Source organism: Zootoca vivipara, chromosome 16, assembly GCF_965207765.1.
Source record: "Zootoca vivipara chromosome 16, rZooViv2.hap1.1, whole genome shotgun sequence".
NCBI classification, from domain to species: Eukaryota; Metazoa; Chordata; class Lepidosauria; order Squamata; family Lacertidae; genus Zootoca; species Zootoca vivipara.
The window spans coordinates 35,687,105-35,705,540 of NC_142599.1; the positions used below are offsets into that span (position 1 = coordinate 35,687,105).

Genomic DNA, 18,436 nt, shown 5'->3' on the forward strand with positions numbered 1-18,436 from the left:
GAGTGCACGTCGGCCGAGGGAGCAAGCTGGTCCTGGCAGCCACCCGGCGAAAACCTCGCTAGGCGCTGCAGGGCTTGCTCAGCCAATGCACGCTCTCCCTTCCTTCCTTCCGGGACGGAGGTGAGGGGCGGGCCAGCGAGGGGCATCACGCCCATGCGGAGCAGCACCCCACCCCCGGGGGTGCCTCTGCTTTGACACTGCCAAAGCAGCTAGCAACGCCCCTGCAAGGAGCTCAAGGTGCAGAACCCTTATTATTTAATCTCCGCAACAACCCTGTGAGGTAGGTTAGGCTGAAAGGCAGTGACTGGCCCAAAGTCACCCTGTGAGCTTCATGACCAAGTGGGGATTTGAACCCAGGTTTCCCTGGGCCTTGTCCAACACTCAAACTAACCAAACTGGCTCTCAGTATTGCTTCTTTCCATCTTAGTTACCTGATCAGCCCCCCTTCTGTGTTCAGTTCAGTCTCCCTATGGTCCCACAAGCATATGGTCCCAATAAAATATTTGAGGGCGCTGGGCCCCCAAAAGTTGATGGGCATTGCCATTCAAATGTTGTGTGCACGATGTCTTGTGATCAATTATGAGTGGCGGGGCTTTCCTGCCCCCCAGAATATTTTATTCAAGTTGGCATCCCTGTCCACAAATTGTTGACCCTGGATAGTAAGATGTTGCTCAAGGGACCTGGGCACTGGGGACATTAACCTCCAGAAATGCATGGTGGAAGAGGCAACCCAGTTTCGTAGGAAGTAGTAGATAGCCCCATTGAGGCCTGTAATTTTCTCAAATGAAAGAGGACTGCAGGTTTAAACATATTCATCAGATTAGCTGCCATAAGGCATGGGTGGACATTTGTGACTGGTGTCAAATTAGCTAAAATATTCCCTTGGGCAAAAGGAGGATATCCGATACAGCAGGTTTGATCCACACACAACAGTATAAAAGCCATCACAACTTTGGAGTCTTTCACTAGCACCTTTCAACTCCTCCTGACTCTTCAGCGACTAGGTAAGTCTGATCTAACTGTGCTTGTGTTTTTTAAATTTTATTTTGTGCCACCCTTTCCAAAAGCTTTGAGATTCGCTGCCACACACTGTGGATAATCTTGAGCTAGATAGACCAGGGGTACCGAAACTCAAGTTTCCATCTGCTTTTGGACTAAGGTTGCCATATTAAAAAGTGAAAATCCAGGCAGAAAAGTTGTTGAGCTGTTTTTGGCAAAGCTGTTGAGCTTTTCTTTCAAAAACAAAGCAAAACAAAACCTGAGTTTTGGAGCTATTTTTTTTTAAAAAAATGATTATTGCCTAGATGCTGTTTACAAGGTCTGAATACTGGCTATGTCTGGGAAATTCTGGACATAGGGCACCCCTATTTTGGACAACAGTTCCCATCAAGTCCTGCTGGCTAGGGATAATGGGAGTTGCAGTCCAAAAACATCTGGAGGCCCAAGTTTGAGAAACTCTGAGATAGACTATGGGTCTAACTCAATTGAAAGCAGCCTCTGATGTTCCTGTGCAATAATCTGACACATCCACCATGGCAAACTCCAGGTTTGGGGAGGCCCTGAGAAATGTGCATTCTGTTGATGGACTTGTGTGACGAGGCTGACAGAATTCCCCCCTAAATAACTCACAACAGACACAATATTTTAGGTTTGGGTTTTTGGCATTATTTTGGCTACAATTTTATTTAAATACAATTTATATTTGAGTGTTGGCTTAGGCTTTTGGTTAAACCATCTGTCCCCCTCTTTGGGACAGGACCAATTTCCATCTGCCCCACTTGGGACAGGACCATTTCCATCTGTCCTACTTGGGACAGGACCATCACCATCTGTCCACTTGGGACAGGACCAGCTCCGACTTCCCCATGCGTATAGGGAAGTCAAATAAACATCCCATGGTAGAGGAGGTAGCTGTGCCCAGGCCTTCCCCCCTTTTGACCAGGAATGTTCCCCAAGGCTTGTGCTCTGTAATGGTCCCCCAGCCCCACCTATGGCAGGGATGTAAGGACTAGAGCCGAGAGCCCCAGGATTCCTTTAACGGAATACTTCTATGTGGAGCAACGTTAGGAAGAGGGTAGGCATGTAGATGCCACACCACTCCTCCAACCAAATTCATTAACCAAAAGCCTAACTGCCAACCTAACAAGTTGTGACAATTTGCTAAGCAGTAGGCAAAAACCACATGGCAACAGCCAATCAGCCAAATGGCAAAATTCCTACTGGGCCCCTTCAACAGGCTGCCCCATGAAAGGCAAAGCAATGTCAGGTTAACCTTTGAAACACGCGGCGGGTGGGAGGGAGATAGGGAGATTCAAAAACGCTTGCAAAAGTGACCAAAAGTGAAAGACGCTGAGGTTAAATAGGGGCCCTCCTGCCAATCAAAGAATGAACATGCATTGCCAAGACTCAGGTCTGACTCAGCCCTGCCCTCTCCCAAACTTTAAAGGACTTCTTTCCAGCCCTTCTGCAACCCGCATTATCTTTTATTAAGATAATGTGCTTTAACGTTCAGGCCTGCTATACATGAGCATCCAAATGAACCAGTTAGATCATGTTAGACTCTGGACTGAATAGCCCTTTAAGATGCTATCATGTATTACTTGGTTTCAAAATTCAGGAAGCCAAACCTACATTTTAGGTGGAGGAAACCCACCCACTCGGTGCACTAATACAGCTGAGAGGGACTTTGAACCTCTGCTCCAAACTCCTTTCTTGACTGCAACACAGGGCAGGTGGATATCCTTTATAATTTCCCCACAATGGCACCCCCACACCATTAGCAGCTCTTTCTTTCTAGTGATTAGGAAGCTGCCTTAAACTGATTCAGGCTTTTGGTCTATCTTGGTCAGCGCTGTGAACAGGGATGGAGAGTAGCTCTCCAGGTTTTCAGGCAGGAGTCTCTCCCAGCCCTACCAGGACATGCCAGGGATTGAACTTGTGACCTCCTTTGTGCAAGGAAGGTGCTCTGCCACTGAGCTATGGCCTGTCCCTCTTTATTATTTGATTATTTGCAGTGGTCACCTTTTTTTTCTTTCCTGCACCCTGCATACCTTAGGTATTGCATCATTCTATGCCATTTGTAAGGTGTCTTTTGAAAGAGATACCTAGTGAGAGTCAAGAGCAGAGGTACCCAATGCAGTGTCCACTAAACATCGTGGACTTCAACTCTGATCATTCTGAAACTTTGGCGACATTAGCTGGGGCTGGTGGGAGTTGCATGCCTACAACATCTAGAGGACACCATGTCGGCCACTCCTAATATAGGGCATCTCATCCACAAAGGCAGGTACCAGCTCTTCCACAAAACACTAGCCTCTGCAGTTTCCCTTTCAACATGGTCTCTCCCCTCTGCTTCAACATCCCTCATTTTTGCAAAAGTCTTCTAGGGTGGACTTCAGCATCCCCTTCCTCAACTGATTTCTTCCACTAACTCTTGCCTGTAACTTGTCATTTCAGACCCAGCTCCATCACTCCAAGATGTCTTGCAATCCCTGCTACATCCCATCCTGTGCCCCATCTTGTACCAGCTACCCGGTCGGTGGTCTGGGCTCACTGTGTTCACCTTGTGGGGGCTTGTCATCCCACGGCGGCTTGTCATCCTTCGGCGGCGGAGTGTCATCGAGTAGCCTCGGTCTAACCTCTGGGGCCAGTGTTAGCTGCATCAATCAGTTACCAGCATCTGAAGTCATCGTCCAACCGGCTCCCTTTACTGTGGTCGTCCCAGGACCTGTCCTCGCCGCCTCCTGTGAGCCAGTTCGAGTGGGGGGATACACCGCCTGCGGTGGAGGCTCCGGCGGAAGCTCATACGGCCGATTGGGTCTGTGCCAACCTTCCCGCCGAGTGTCCGTTGCCAAGGTGTGTGGTTCTCCCTGTTAAGCTTAAAGTCACAGGAACAGGATATACTTAAAAAATGGTACCTGAAAAATCGCAATATGGATTCATGGCTGATGGCGATACGATGGGCCTGGGTGCCATCAGTGCTGAGCCCCCTCAATCCACAACACCGACAACTGGATCTGTGGTTGCTCAGCATTCTTGGTGCTTGTGTCCAGCTCTATGCTAGATTGTAGATCTGCTGCTTTGACTTTTCCTCTTGACCTTGATTTAATGTAATCCAGATGGAAATTGCAATGACATGAAACGATATTTCCTTCTTTGGTTTTCTGTATGTTGAACTATTCTGAAGGGCGGCCAAGTTTTTGGATGCCTCAACTGTCCTGTTAAACCCATGTCTGCCTTTGGATTCATTTGCTTTCAGAGTAAAATATTATATTTTTGTTCCCTTTGACATTTGCTCACCAGGCAAATGTTTTCATGCACTCCATTAAAGCTTCTCTGCCTGCATTTGAAAGAAAAAGAAATGCTGTGTTTGCTTCTTATTTGGGGAAAAAACCAAAACCTTTTAGGACCTCACTGAATGTCTATCCATCAACCATCCCTAGTTATCTGTCGCTGTGACCTGATACTTAGATGTATACACCTTTACGTTTCCCATTTTCTGAGATGCATTCTAGGGAAACAAAAAGTCCCACACTTCCTTCCAGACCTCATCCTCACCAGCTCCTATTTGCAATCTCCTTGCATGTTTTGTCCTATGGAATTCTGATAATACTACTTTCTGGTCTGGATGGGGGATAGAGAGCACAGTGAGTGCAGTGTGTGTGTGTGTGTGTGTGTGTGTGTGTGTGTGTGTGTGTGTGTGTGTGTAAAAGGATCTAAAATATAAATGTAAAATTTACATTTGTTGTTCTGCCCATTTTTCTCTCTGGTCGGTCCTGCACACTTCTGACATGTGGCCCCCAGAAGGTTAACCAGACTAAAAACTGGCCCTTTGGAGATGGATCCCCATAACTGATATATCATCTCTTGCCCTTAGGCAACTTGGGGCTCTTCCACATTTTCATTTGCCCGACCACTTTCACCCTGGAAAACCAGCGATTTAGTGCTGAACCGAAACAAACATCAATCAGGTTTTCCGCAGATGGCTGTATGTTCCAATTTAGTGCTAAAGTGTGGGTCTTATAGGGAAAAGTGGTGGGGTAATGGCAGAATCACTTGGGCCCACGCCTCAAAAGCATGGGGCATGTGGAGAAAAGCTCAACTCTATGCTTTCTAGCCTTGGGACAAGAGGAAATGCAGACAGAGCCCTAAATCTCAGCATTTCTGAGTGGGCCAAGTTTCCCCTTTGAAGGGCCTACAGTTTGAGTAGAATCACTTGGAGTAGGGCAGGTGAGAAACAAGGATTGCTTACGGCGCACACCCAAAATAAACGCATTAGACATGACCAGAGTTAAAGGCCACAGTGTGGAGACAATAGATAGGCAGTTTTTTCTTGCTTCTTTCTTAATGCTAGAACTCAGGGTCATCCAATGGAGGTACTTCTTCACTCAGAATTTTTTCGAATTATGGGTGGCATTAAACTACATTTTAGTCATAGAATTGTAGAGTTGGAAGGAACCCTAAAAGTAACCTAGTTCAACCCCCTGCAATGTAGGAATCCCAACTATAGTATCTATGGCAGATGACCATCGAAGCTCTGCTTTAAAACCTCCAATGAAGGGAAGCCCACTACCTTTCAAGGGAGTCTTCCCCACTTTGGAACAACTCTTACTGCCATAAAGTTTTTCCTGACATTTAGTCGGAATCTCCTTTCTTGTAACTTGAAGCCATATTTACTCTCCTCTTTTCCTCGCTAAACATACCCAGCTCCTTCAACTGGTCCTCCTAAGGATCAGAGTAGACCCACTGAAATTTATGAAGAAGACTCCATTAATTTCAACATGCCTGCTCTGAGAAAAACTTGGTTCAACTTGCTCCCACAAGAGGCAGCAACGGTCGCAAATCCGGACAGCTTTAAAAGAGGATTAGACAAATTCATGGTGGATAAGAATCCCTACTAGTCACAAGGGCTGTGTAGAACCTCCACAAAGAATTATGGAGGCTGTGGCTATGATCCCCAGAGTTCCTTGGGAAAAGGAACTGATTATTAAATTGCTCTAGGTGATAATATTGATGGTGTCTCTGCACTGGGCTTTCCTTCTCTCCCTCCCTGCTCCATCTGCTGAAGCCTGATGGAATTGCAAGCGACAGCTGATAGCGGGAGGAATCTGGTGGAGCTGTTTTCTCAGATAAGTTATTGGAGTGGCTTGTTTCCTTCTTCATTCCTGCTTCCTCTGCTGCTGCATCATCATTGAATAGCTGGTGCTAGGTGATGGTAGAGGGAGGGGCCTGATGGAGCTGGTTTCTCAGAAGAGTTGGCTGAGTGGCCCTCCTTCTCACCAACCTTGCTCTGCTATGTTCTGTTGGAATAGCTTTTGTTTATTTTGTAATAGATTTGGGAGGACCCACCCAGGGCCATCTTAAGCTTATCTGGCGCCGTGGTGCAAGGATCCCTCCGGAACCCCCCACCCCATAGCTGCCAAGTCTCCCACTGAAAAATGCGGGATCAGCAGCAGCGCAGCACCGGAAGTCACTTCTACGCATGTCTGGACGGGCAGCAGCTGGAGGGTGGCTCCTCCGGTGGGATGGAGGCTCTGAGTGCGGCACAGCATGGCGGAGGCGGATGAGGGCAGTGAGCTGATGCTGGGAGGTGCCACGTCCAGCCTCCGGCTCTTCCCTGGCGCCCTCCAGAACCTGGCACCGTGGTTCCCTGCTCCACTAGCCTCTATGGCTAAGATGCCCCTGGACCCACCTAAGCCCTAGAAGTTAATATGTGGTAGGATTTCAATGTTTTGGGATGTGACAGGAGAAATACCAGCTGCAAGGCATTCCTGGGCTAGCCTATGCAAAATGACCTGGCCATTAAGAAACAATACAGGGCCATTGAGAGCCATTGGCAATGCAAGAAAACTCCTTCCCCTTGGCCTGAGGTGTGAACAGAGACTGGGGGTTTGGAAGGTTGCCAGGGTAACTGGGTGTGAGGTGGCAGGAAAGGAGAGTTTTTAGCAAGGGGATCTGGGAGGAAGATAAAAGGGTGGGGTGGCTGATGGCTGACTGGGAGAGATGTCTTGGACTCCATGGCAGCACTGCAGTGGGAGACAAGTCTCTCTTGAAATGACCATGCTGTAAGATCTGGACACCATGCAGACTGAAGGTGTAAATAGGTGAATAAACCATTTTTCTTAAAGCTATGAGAGTTTCTGTCATACAGTGGTACCTTGGTTCTCAAACACCACGGTACTCAAACAACGTAGACCCCAAACACTGCAAACCCGGAAGTAAATGTTCCGGTTTGTGAGCTTTTTTCAAAAGCCGAACGTGCTCTGTTTTGAGTGTTACACTTCTGTTTTGAGTGCCACACTTCGGTTTTGAGTGTTATGCTGAGGTCTGTATGTCTTTGCTATTTATTTTGCATTTTCGTGGCTTTTTGTGTGACTGTGTGGAACCCAGTTCAGCTACTGATTGATTGATTGTGTGACTGCAGTACATTGTTTATTGCTTTCATTTTATGGATCAATGGTCTCATTAGATAAAATTCATGTTAAATTGCTGTTTTAGGGGTTGTTTTTAAAAGTTCCCACCCGCATCATTCGAGGGCCGACCAATCCGGCCGGCCGGGGGGCGTGTCCAGCTTTCTTTAAGCAGGAACACACTCCCTTTCTCCCTGCTCACCAGCTGCATCAGTTCACCCGCCCAACCTCCCTTTAGGCTAGCTTTGACCTTGCTATGGACTTCGGTTGGTCACCTTGGTTGGCCAGGGGGCCTGGTAGGACTTTTTCCACTTGGGCCAGCCAAGGGGTTTTTCTCGCCTACCTCGTAGCAATTCGTCACAACTATTGGTTTTGATGGTTAGGCATTGGAAATTGCGTTAGAACTGAGGAGGGTAGATAGCGCCATCACCTCTCCTGCAAATGGAAGAGTATTTCGTTACAGGATTCCGGGGCGGGGCCTGGTCTGAAGCCTGGGGAGGTTAGGGCCATAAGGCACGTCCCTAACGGTGACCACAGGAGGAGTTTTGGTTGGTGTACATCACTGGGGCTCCTTACTGGTGGTTAACTCTTCTTGGACATCCAACACACAGGTTGGAGTCGGACATAGACAGTTAGGGTCCAATGCAGCAGCCAATACCGCTCAACATCCATAACCAATAAAGTTGTGGCCTTTTCACCTATTTAAATCTATCACATGTGTTGCCCATTTAAATCTATCACATGTGTCGAGTGTCTCTGTTCTCACAGGGAGGGTGGGACATTGCCACACAACTGTAAGCATTCAGGGATGTACCGTCTTTGATAATGAAAGTAATATATATCCATGAGGATTTCAGTGGTCTGTACCACTTCTGTGAGACATCTTTCTCCTAGGGCAGGTTTGGGAGAAACTGGAATTCCCAGTGATTATGGACTCTACTCCCAATATACCTGTAAATGGGCCACACTGACAGATGAAGCTGATGGGGTGTTGCTGGAATCCAATGACTGGAGGTTCCACAGGTTTCCCACCCCTAATGAAGGGAATTGGGCCCCGTGGAACCTCTTTGAGAAACATGACTGGGTTTTTGCAGCCAGTCTTTAGGTGTTTCCTAAAATCCCACTGAGGAGGAACTTTCAGATTTCAAGTCACACTTTCACTTTGTTCAAGGGCAGCTCTGTATTTTAATATTTCCCCATGTGCCTGGTCATGCTCAGTCATGAAGCTCTCTGGTTGACCTTGAGCCATGATTCTTAGGATTCCCAGTCAACACAATATGACTTACTTCTGTGTAGACATGTGCAGGATTGAACTGTAAAATATAGCTTTGTCTATTGGCAAATGAACTGTGGTTTTTGTTTACTTTTACTTTTTGTTGCTGGCCGTAGACAGTGTGAGGAAGTAATGGACTGGTATTTGAAAATTTGAAATAGACCATCATTAAAATGTCATGCTTGTGGGGAATGTAATGATTATGGGAAATAGTTGCAATAGCACCCCATTAGTACTCACATATAATTGATGGTGTGGGATTTAATTGTATGTTTCCTTTGTATTTGATTTCCATCACATTTCCCTTGCTACCTTTTAAGCCATAGATGAGGAACTTCCGCAACTCCAGATTTTGAACTATGACTCCCATGATCCCTGACCATTGGCCACACCAGTGGAAACTGGTCTACTAGGGCAAGTGGGGATACTGTCCTACCAATCTCAGTCTGCCTTTAGCCTTCACCCACCTTCTTGCCGACTTACTTATAACCAGCCCAGGAGATAGTCCAGACTGTTAGCTTCCTTCCCCTCCTCCTTGGTCTCAATGTTGCCTTTATAGAACCCATCAGGGAGAAGGATAGAGACAAAATTAGAATAAGTTGTCATTGGCTTTCCCTGATTTCCACCCAACCAATCCCAATGGACAACATCCACCATTGGGCCATGTTGTCTGGGGATAATGGGAATTGGAGTCTGCAACATATAGAATTAGCTCATTTGTCTATCTAGAGAAGTATTATCTACACCAGGAACGGGGAATCTGTGGCACTCCAGATGTTACCAAGCTATAACTTTTTACTATTGGCTATGCTGACTGCCAACCTAGCAGTTCGAAAGCACCTCAAAATGCAAGTAGATAAATAGGAACCGCTACAGCGGGAAGGTAAACGACATTTCCATGTGCTGCTCTGGTTTGCCAGAAGCGGCTTTGTCATGCTGGCCACATGACCTGGAAGCTATACGCCGGCTCCCTCGGCCAATAATTCGAGATGAGCGCACAACCCCAGAGTTGGTCACGACTGGACCTAATGGTCAGGGGTCCCTTTACCTTTACCTTTATGCTGACTGGGGCTGGTGGTAGCTGGGAATCCAACAACATCTGAATGGCCATGGGCTCTCCAGCCCTCTGTGAGTACTTTTAATGTATGATCCCTGATTGGTTGGGACATTATTGGACTAGGACAGGTATGGGGAACTTACGGCTCTCTGGATATTGCTGGATTACATATCCCATCATCCCTGACCATTGGCCATACTGATGGGAATTAGAGTCCAACAACATCTGGAGGGTCACAGGTTCCCCATCCGTGTTCTAAATCACAGGGTGGAATCTAATTAGATGGAGTGAGTACTGCATATATTTTTGTACAGTGCATTTTATTGTCTAAGCAACAATGTCACAGAACATTTTCAAATGACTTTAATGATGTCATCAGATGGGCTTTGCCAGTTTCTTTGCATGACATAAGTTATGGCTGGTTCTCCCCACCTTCATTAAAATGTTGACATTTACACTACAGTGGTACCTCTACTTACGAATAACTCTACTTACAAATGTTTCTACTTACGAATGGAGCTCCGTCCGCCATCTTGGATGCGGTTTAGATAGGATTTTTTCTACTTATGAATTTTTAGATAGGGTTGCTTCTACTTACAATTTTTTTCTCCCAATGCATTCCTCTGGGATTCGACTTACAATTTTTTTCGACTTACAAATGTGCGTTTGGAATGCATTAAATCCATAAGTAGAGGTACCACTGTATTAATATCCAGACTGTGTTTTGTGCTCTGTGGCCCACAAAGTCCTCTGTGCTGGTATTCTCTCCTTCCAACATACCTCTGATTGAACCAGATGCTTTTGTTTCATAATATTATTTATTTCACCTTCTATGTACACAGCACTCTACATAGCATAAGAAGAAAGGTATCTGGCTCGAAGAATGTACAAATCTGCATTAGGGGTGCCTAATGACGCAGAGGCTCAACAATACTCTCCAAGGAGGCATTGCCATTACAGTTGGGTGGGCAACTCCAACGACATTTAGTTCTCCCCTTTTACACACACTTGGAAAGGAAATACCTGGATGATGTAAAACTGATATTTAAATGGGAGGGGGAAATGTGCCTCTGGTACCAGCAGTTTAGGTAGCAATCTGATGGCCAATAAAGAAAGCTTTAACTGGGGGCAGACTTATGACAGGGATGGGGGCCTGTGGCCCTCGAGAGGCTAATGAACTACAGTTTCCAATTCCATTGATCACTGGCAATACTGGCTGGGGTTGACTGGAGTTGTAGTTTCGCCATATCTGGATGATCACTGGTCAACCACCCTTGAGGTATGGTTTAGGCCAAGGAACGGGAATGTAGGATCCAGCAAATAGCTCCAATCACCCCCAACTATTGATGATGCTCAACAGTGTCTGGAGGACCAAAGGTTCCCTTGATGCTATTTTAGGCCTACTAACTCTTCTTCCACCTCTTCCTCCACCTCCTCCCACCTCTCAACCTGCGTCTTCTGGAATGTTCTGGACATAGTCACCTGAATTGCCCCACTGCAAAAAGAAAGACTCGGGCTAAAACTGTAATTCACAGCACCTGTGATTATTATTGTTGTTGTTTTCAAACTTCTACTACATGGATATACAAAATGGATGACAGCCACCGATCCTGAACCTTTAAGGACAGGCGCCAATAACAAGTGTGGCCTCAACGTGTGGAGCATTGCTCCTGACTCCCGTTCCTAATGCAGCCCCCACTTCCTGTCTGCAGCACCTCCTGCCTGAAACGGGCCTATCGCAAGATGGCCGCCGGCAAGCCACACTTATGCTTCGTGCAGGCAGGTGGCGAAGGTGGCAAATATGATGGGCGGCTCAGGAGGCAGGTGGCAGTACCACGGAGGCAAGTGGCATGGATCGAAGCCACATTCTGGGATTTCACATGGTGGGGGCTCCGGGATGAGGATCTCTAGGTCCGTCAGCTTTGTTTCAGCCACAACAGCTGGTGGTTGCAATAGGAGTGTTGTTGAGGGGAGGCTTGTGCTGCAGGAGACGTTGTAGCCACAAAGCTCCCCAGGGAAAACCATGACTCTGTGGTGGGAGGCAAATCTAAAATGAAGCGGGGAAAGACACATATCACAAACAATGAAGCAATTAACCTAAAGCACGGGTGTCCAACTTCCAAGAGACTGCGATCTACACCCACTATAAATAAACTGGCAGTGATCTACCCATTGGATTGACCAGAGTTGTTGAGCTTTTTTGGGGGAGGATAACCAAAGTTGTTAAGTTGTTGAGCTTTCTTTCAGAGGGGTGATCGGGTGATCGCTGGAGTTTGACCAGGATCAACCAGGGACAGCCCGTGATCGACCGGTAGATCACAATCGACTGGTTGGACAGGCCTGACCTAAAGCATTGGCCTCTAGCTATGATGGCTATGTTTCACCAAAGCTGTTTTGGAAGCATGTCTCTGAATACCAGTTTCTAGGAATCACATGTGTGGAGTGTTGTATCCAGGTCCTGCCCGCATGCTTCCCATTGGTACGGTATCTGCGTATCTGATTGGCAGTTGCTCTCCAGGGTCTAAATAGGGTTTTCTCTGGAGGTGTCCCAGGGATTGAACCTGGGACTTTCTGCATGCAAAGATGATGCTCTACCCCAGGGACGTCCAACTCCCAAGAGTCTGCGATCTTTTTTTTAGGGAGGGGATTCAAAAATGTTGAACTTTAATAAAGGGGGGAAGAGGAAAAGTCGCTCACCAAAAGATCGCTAAGGAAACAATCAGCCTCACAGCAGAAACTGCGTCTTCTCTAGCTATCATGCGCAAATGGATGGTGGGGCAAGGGGCAGGGGCCGGATGCTGTTTGCCAACACAAAGGAAAGGGAGCCCGCGATCGACTGTGCTCTACTAACACCTCCTGGGGATCGACCAGTAGATTGCGATCGACCTGTTGGACATCTCTGCTCTACCCCACTGAGCTATGGCCTTTCCTCAGTGTCTCTTCTACACAAGAGATACTTTCAGGATTCTTATATTGGGTGTGAGAGAATCAACCCCTGCTCTCTCCTTTCTAGATAAGGTTGGGTGGCAATTTTAACCAGAGGCTTTCTTAATTTTGTCCATCACCAGGAAGAAGAGAACTAATCATTATAACAAACAGTTTGACTGAAAAACTGTATCCTCATTGTCATCTTCATCATCTTACTATTTTTACTGTCATTACTACTATTTTACCACTACTATTTCTTATTCTTATTCTTATTCCTACTACTGCTACTACTATTACCATTACTACTACTAATACCAATACTACTGCTGCTGTTACTACTATTACCATCTACTAATACCAATACTAAATAGCCCTTAAGCTATTTAAGGCCAAAACGTTGGCTCAGCTCCTTTATAGAGCCTTTCTAGGCCTGTCCTCCTCCTCCTTCTCTCCCTTGGAGCGCGTACAATCCAAATTCCTCAGAGCCCTCCTACACGTCCACAGACGCGCATCTAACACATGGGTCAGACTTGAAATGGGAACGACGAGAGTGGAGGCTTTAATCTGCCTATCATCAATCTATAAATGGCTGGCTCTAAATTTGAAACCCCAAGGGATTGCACCACTGATCCTATGCGACCAGTTCCAGTCCGGTTGGCAGCTAGCGGTTCTGAACTCTCTCCAGAATATGGGCCTTGCCCCCCAAGCCCTCCTAAGATTGGATCTAAGACAAGCTAAAGCAATGGTCAGAGAACGACTCATTGATATCGAAAGACAACAGGACTGCTCAAGATGCCCTGAATATAGAACTGGAGAAATTGAGAGATACATAGCCGCCCCGGCACCTTACCTCTCCTTTCTCCTGTCAAAAAACGCAATAAGGGCTTTTACACTTGCCAGAAGTGTGGCATTGCCCACGCCTGTGCTGGTGGGGCTTTACAAAAAAATCCCATACGCCCAAAGACTCTTCGTATGCCCTCTAGGGGAAATAGGAAGCCCAGAGCACTTGTTCTTCAGATGCCCCCTCTATGAAGAAGCTTGAAGGGAGATCCTGGATCCCATACTGGAGAGGTTAGCAAGCCTCCCAGAAAAGCAATTATACAACCTGCTCTTGCTAGGCAAAGACCTGAAGATAACCAGGGCGATCGCCAGATTCTGTACCCAAATATGCAGACACAGACTTTCTCCCGAGTCCGTCTGAATTTTCCCAAAATATGGTACCCCGAGCGAGCTAGGCTCACCTTTCTGCAGCTTCTATTTTAAGGGTTAAACTTTTAGCATAGTTATATAATTAACAATTTTCTTTTAAATGTTGTTCAAAGCGTCTTAAATACGTTACGCTCCTGGAAACTGTTCTTTCAAAGGGATCCATTTTATTTTTATTTTTATTTTACTTTTAAGAGCTGGTCCTCGACCGTAATAATAAATAAATAAATAAACCAATACTATTACCATTACTACTACCATTACTATGACTATTCCTCACAATTCCCAGATAGGAAGAAACGAATCTATATATTTCAGATTCTCTTAGATTCTCATGTTCCTCATATTTCTGCATCATATATACATGTCCTTACAAAATATATATATCAGAATTTTAATGCAATTTTTTTCTAATATGGACCTTTTCATATTCACTTTTGCCTAATATTTATTTTCCAAAGATGCTATTTGTACTAATATGTGGTTTTTTTAATGCACACAGTTCCCTAATCTACATAGTTTACTGGACATTGGGACGGGGTTGGAAAGCTGTATTGGAAATTCAGAGGAGAACAAATTTCAAAGGATGGCTGCATTTCAGTTTGTGTATTGTCTCAGGAAGTGGAGATTAAAATGGAAACCAAACTAACATCCTCCCCATATTCCCTATAGTCACAGATAAGAATTTGAAGAATCCTCATAAAAATGGAACATGGCAGTGCTATTTTTCTAGAAAAAAAGGTGCTGGAACTCATCATGAGCACCTCTCTCATTCTCTTTGAATGACAATGGCACCCACCTGAGAAGTGCCAGAACTGAATTCCAGTGAGTTCCAGTAGCTACTTTCTTCCAAGTCAGACCATTGGTCCACCTTTCTCAGTATTGTTAACCCTGGCAGCAGTTTCTAAGGGTTTCAGATAAGGAGTTTCGCCCAGTCTTTCTCAGAGATATACCTTACTCAGAGATATACCTTCAGTATATCTCCATCCCCATCGTTCAGCCCGTACACTGAGGTCCAGCACCGAGGGCCTTCTGGTGGTTCCCTCCCAGTGAGAAGCGAGGTTACAGGGAACCAGGCAGAGGGCCTTCTCGGTAGTGGCACCCACCCTGTGGAACACCCTCCCATCAGATGTCAAGGAAATAAACAACTATCTGACTTTTAGAAGAAGACATCTGAAGGCAGCCCTGTTTAGGAAAGCTTTTAATGTCTGATGTTTTATTGTGCTTTTAATACTGTTGGGAGCTGCCAAGAATGGCTGGGGAAACCCAGCCAGATAGGCAGGATATAAATTATTATTATTATTATTATTATTATTATTATTATTATTATTATTGCCGGGGATAGAGGCTGTGACCTTGTTCATGCAAAGCATGAACCACTGAACTATGCATATTCCACTTCACCAGTCATCTTGTTATTTTTGTTACCTTGAAAATCCCTTGGCTGTTTCAGCTACCCCCACGCCACCCTCCACCCCCACATCAATCTGACGTGTTGCTTTAAGCCTGCAACCCCCAGTTTTGCATACATAAAAGAAAATTTAAAATATGTAACCATAAATACCCCATAACACTAAGCCACATAGCTGCTGAGAGAATATTGGGGCGGTCAGGGGCAGGGAGGAGAATATGCTGTCCAGTTTTCAAACGTCCATTCCAAAGTTTCTACACACCCATTTTACTGCATCTAAATAGCCACTTGACCTCCTCCTTTTTTAATACACAAAAAACCTGTTGTGTGTGAAAGCCAGGCACCAGGCATAACAGCACACACCTCTCCTCGGTTGTAAGCATCCAATGCTACTTTTACTCTGAGTAGACCAATTGAAACTAATGAATCTAAGGTGGTCATCCTCCCTAACTTCAAGGAGACTTCTGCCAGTAAGACTCACATTGGATATAATCCCCCACCCCCACAAAAAATTCTGCTGTGAGCTGAAGGATTGTTTGGATGACATCTAGGTTTCCCTATACATAGCCCTGCATTGCTATGTTAGCCTTCATCAGTGCAGGAGACCCACCACTAAGGAATTTCCCCAAGATTCCTGCCCAAATGACAGGCAGGTGGAAGCTATGGCCGGTGGCATTTCCATCACTAATAGCCCATGGAACCTTCTGAAACACAGCTTTCAGAGTTAGAGGTAAGATGGCACAGGATCTCAATCTGACCCCGCTGCCATCGCGTGATAGCAATGGGCCTCATCCAGACCTCTTTTCTGTACCAGCCTGGGAACTAGCACAGCAAAGAGGCATCCCCTCCTATCTTCCACCCCCATGAGCAGTGGGACTATGGCTTAGCTGATCCCTCAAGCCCTGCTGCTTCTAGCCACAAGGTTAACATGAAACCTTAAGGCTGCCCTGCTACCTGCAAGTAAGCCACACTTAATATCATGGGGTTTTCCCTCTTAGCAAACATGCACTTTAAGCAAAAACAAAACTCCTACCCTACAATAGGTGTTTCATTTGCTATATTGTACAGAGATCTGAGCCCCTTGCCTTTGAACAGACCTTACCTGATTCTTCACAAGGTTCAGCAGATTGGGCTGGAGGAGAGCGGAGGAGGAAGAGCTCTTATACCATCTGCTCAGGAGCCTCGCGGGTAGGGAACACCCTCTGCTCATGTGGCTCCAATTTTCCCGCATGCCTCGCGCTTCTCTGAAATTGCTATAATTGTTCCTCCTCCCTGATTACAGCAATTGAGCGTTGTCTCTCAGCACCTTGCTTTAATATAGGGCAACACATTGCTGTTACACCCTTCTCCTTCCTTTTAATTGAATCGAGGGAACATTGGAGCACCAAACCAATGCTGATTGCAGCAATCCTGGGCTTGGAAAACAGCCTGTTCCCAGACTCCCAGGCTTCTTTTCCAACAAGCCAGAAGCAGCCGTCTTCCCGAGATGCTCCCTCACTCCCAAAAGCAACTTTTAATTTCACTTGCCTACCTTTGAAAGTGTCAGAACATTTTTGTTGTTGTTTGCTGAAAGCCAGCCCAGACTTCGAACGTGCAGCTCACATTTCCTTCAAGTTTGTCCAGAACCCTCCAAGGCACAGTTTGTCTAAAGCTGATTAATAAACTAATGGCTGTGATTCATCTTCTCTATAACTTGTTTCATGGTGGGGACAGGAGAAAACAGCTGTCTTGGAGACTTATCTTCAAGGATCACCAGACACTTTAAATTAATCCCTTGCAGTCACTACATCAGTGCCTTATGAACCTGAAAGCTGTTTTCTATTATATGTAAATCAACTGCAGGGTTGTTGCTAATGATTTTGAAGGATAGCGGCAGTCTGTGCCAGTCTAATCTCCAGCACACTGCAATTCTGAGGTTATTATTGGATCTAAGGCTACTAAGTGGCATCTTAGACTCACACTTTTTCTTAGGACCCTTTTTGTGTCAACCCCAACACGTAGCCACATTTGTGTGTGGGGGGGGGTGTTTGTGTGTGGAGACATAAGGCTTTATGACAGGGGTGGAACCTGTGGTCTTCTAGAAGTTGGAGTTGTACCATAGCATTGACCATGCTAGCTGGGATGGTGGTAGGTTGTGCCACAAATCCAACTCAGTGGTGTAACGTTGGAAAATGTTGATCACTTCTCCTACCTAGGCAGTCACCCTTCTACAAGGGCCAACACTGATGCCGAAATCCAGCATCGCCTGAGCTCTGCGAGTGTGGCTTTCTCCCAATTGAAGTGCAGAGTGTTTGAGGACCAGGACATTCGCAGGGAAACCAAAATGCTTGTTTACAAAGCTATTGTACTACCAGTCTTACTATATGCTTGTGAAACATGGACCACTTATAAACGCCATCTCCAACTCCTTGAAAGATTCCCATCAACGGTGTCTCAAAAATTTTTTACACCTCACTTGGGAAGACAGACACACTAATATCAGTGTACTGGAAGAAGCAAAGATCACCAGTGTTGGAGCAATGATTCTTCAACATCAACTTCATTGGACTGGTCATGTTGTGCGGATGCCTGATGATCGCCTTCCAAAGCAACTACTCTATTCCGAACTTAAAAATGGAAAGTGTAATTCTGGTGGTCAACAAAAGAGGTTTAAAGACTGTCTCAAGGCAAATGTAGTATAAACACTGACAACTGGGAAACACTGGCCTGTGAGTGCTCCAGTTGGAGAAGAGCCTTTACTAAAGGTGTCATGAAACTCGAACACAGGACGCAAGGGAGAAACGTGTTAAGAGGAAGGCATGCTTGGCAAATCCACACCGTGATCAACTCTCGCCCAGAAACCAATGTCCCCACTGTGGAAGGACGTGTGGATCCAGAATTGGCCTCCACAGTCACTTATGGACCCATTGTTAAAAACGTTTTTATGGAAGACAATCTTACTTGGATACAAGTTATCGCCAAAGAAGAAGAAGGCTGTAGTCCAACAACATATGGAGCGCCACAGGTGTTCTCCATCCTTGAACTAGACCACCACTTTCCTTTCATAGCTACTACCACCACAATTCTGTCTTCTTCTAACGCAGGGACTAGGAACAAAACACTGGAAAGTACATATAGTGTCTCCACTTTCAATTCATAGAGTCTTTTTCACA

At 45.9% G+C, this 18,436-nt stretch overlaps 2 long non-coding RNA genes across 2 annotated transcripts; one reads left to right on the top strand and one right to left on the bottom strand.

Moving 5' to 3' along the window:
- The first annotated feature begins 893 nt into the window (after positions 1-893).
- LOC148683176 (uncharacterized) lies at positions 894-4,361 on the top strand. Its single transcript, XR_015947451.1, has 2 exons — positions 894-1,004; positions 3,457-4,361. It is a non-coding gene; the product is annotated as an uncharacterized LOC148683176 (long non-coding RNA).
- A 6,177-nt stretch (positions 4,362-10,538) lies between these two features.
- LOC118077813 (uncharacterized) lies at positions 10,539-16,776 on the bottom strand. Its single transcript, XR_004691684.3, has 2 exons — positions 16,387-16,776; positions 10,539-11,786 (listed from the first exon to the last, which is right to left on the bottom strand). It is a non-coding gene; the product is annotated as an uncharacterized LOC118077813 (long non-coding RNA).
- Between the last annotated feature and the right edge of the window lie 1,660 nt (positions 16,777-18,436).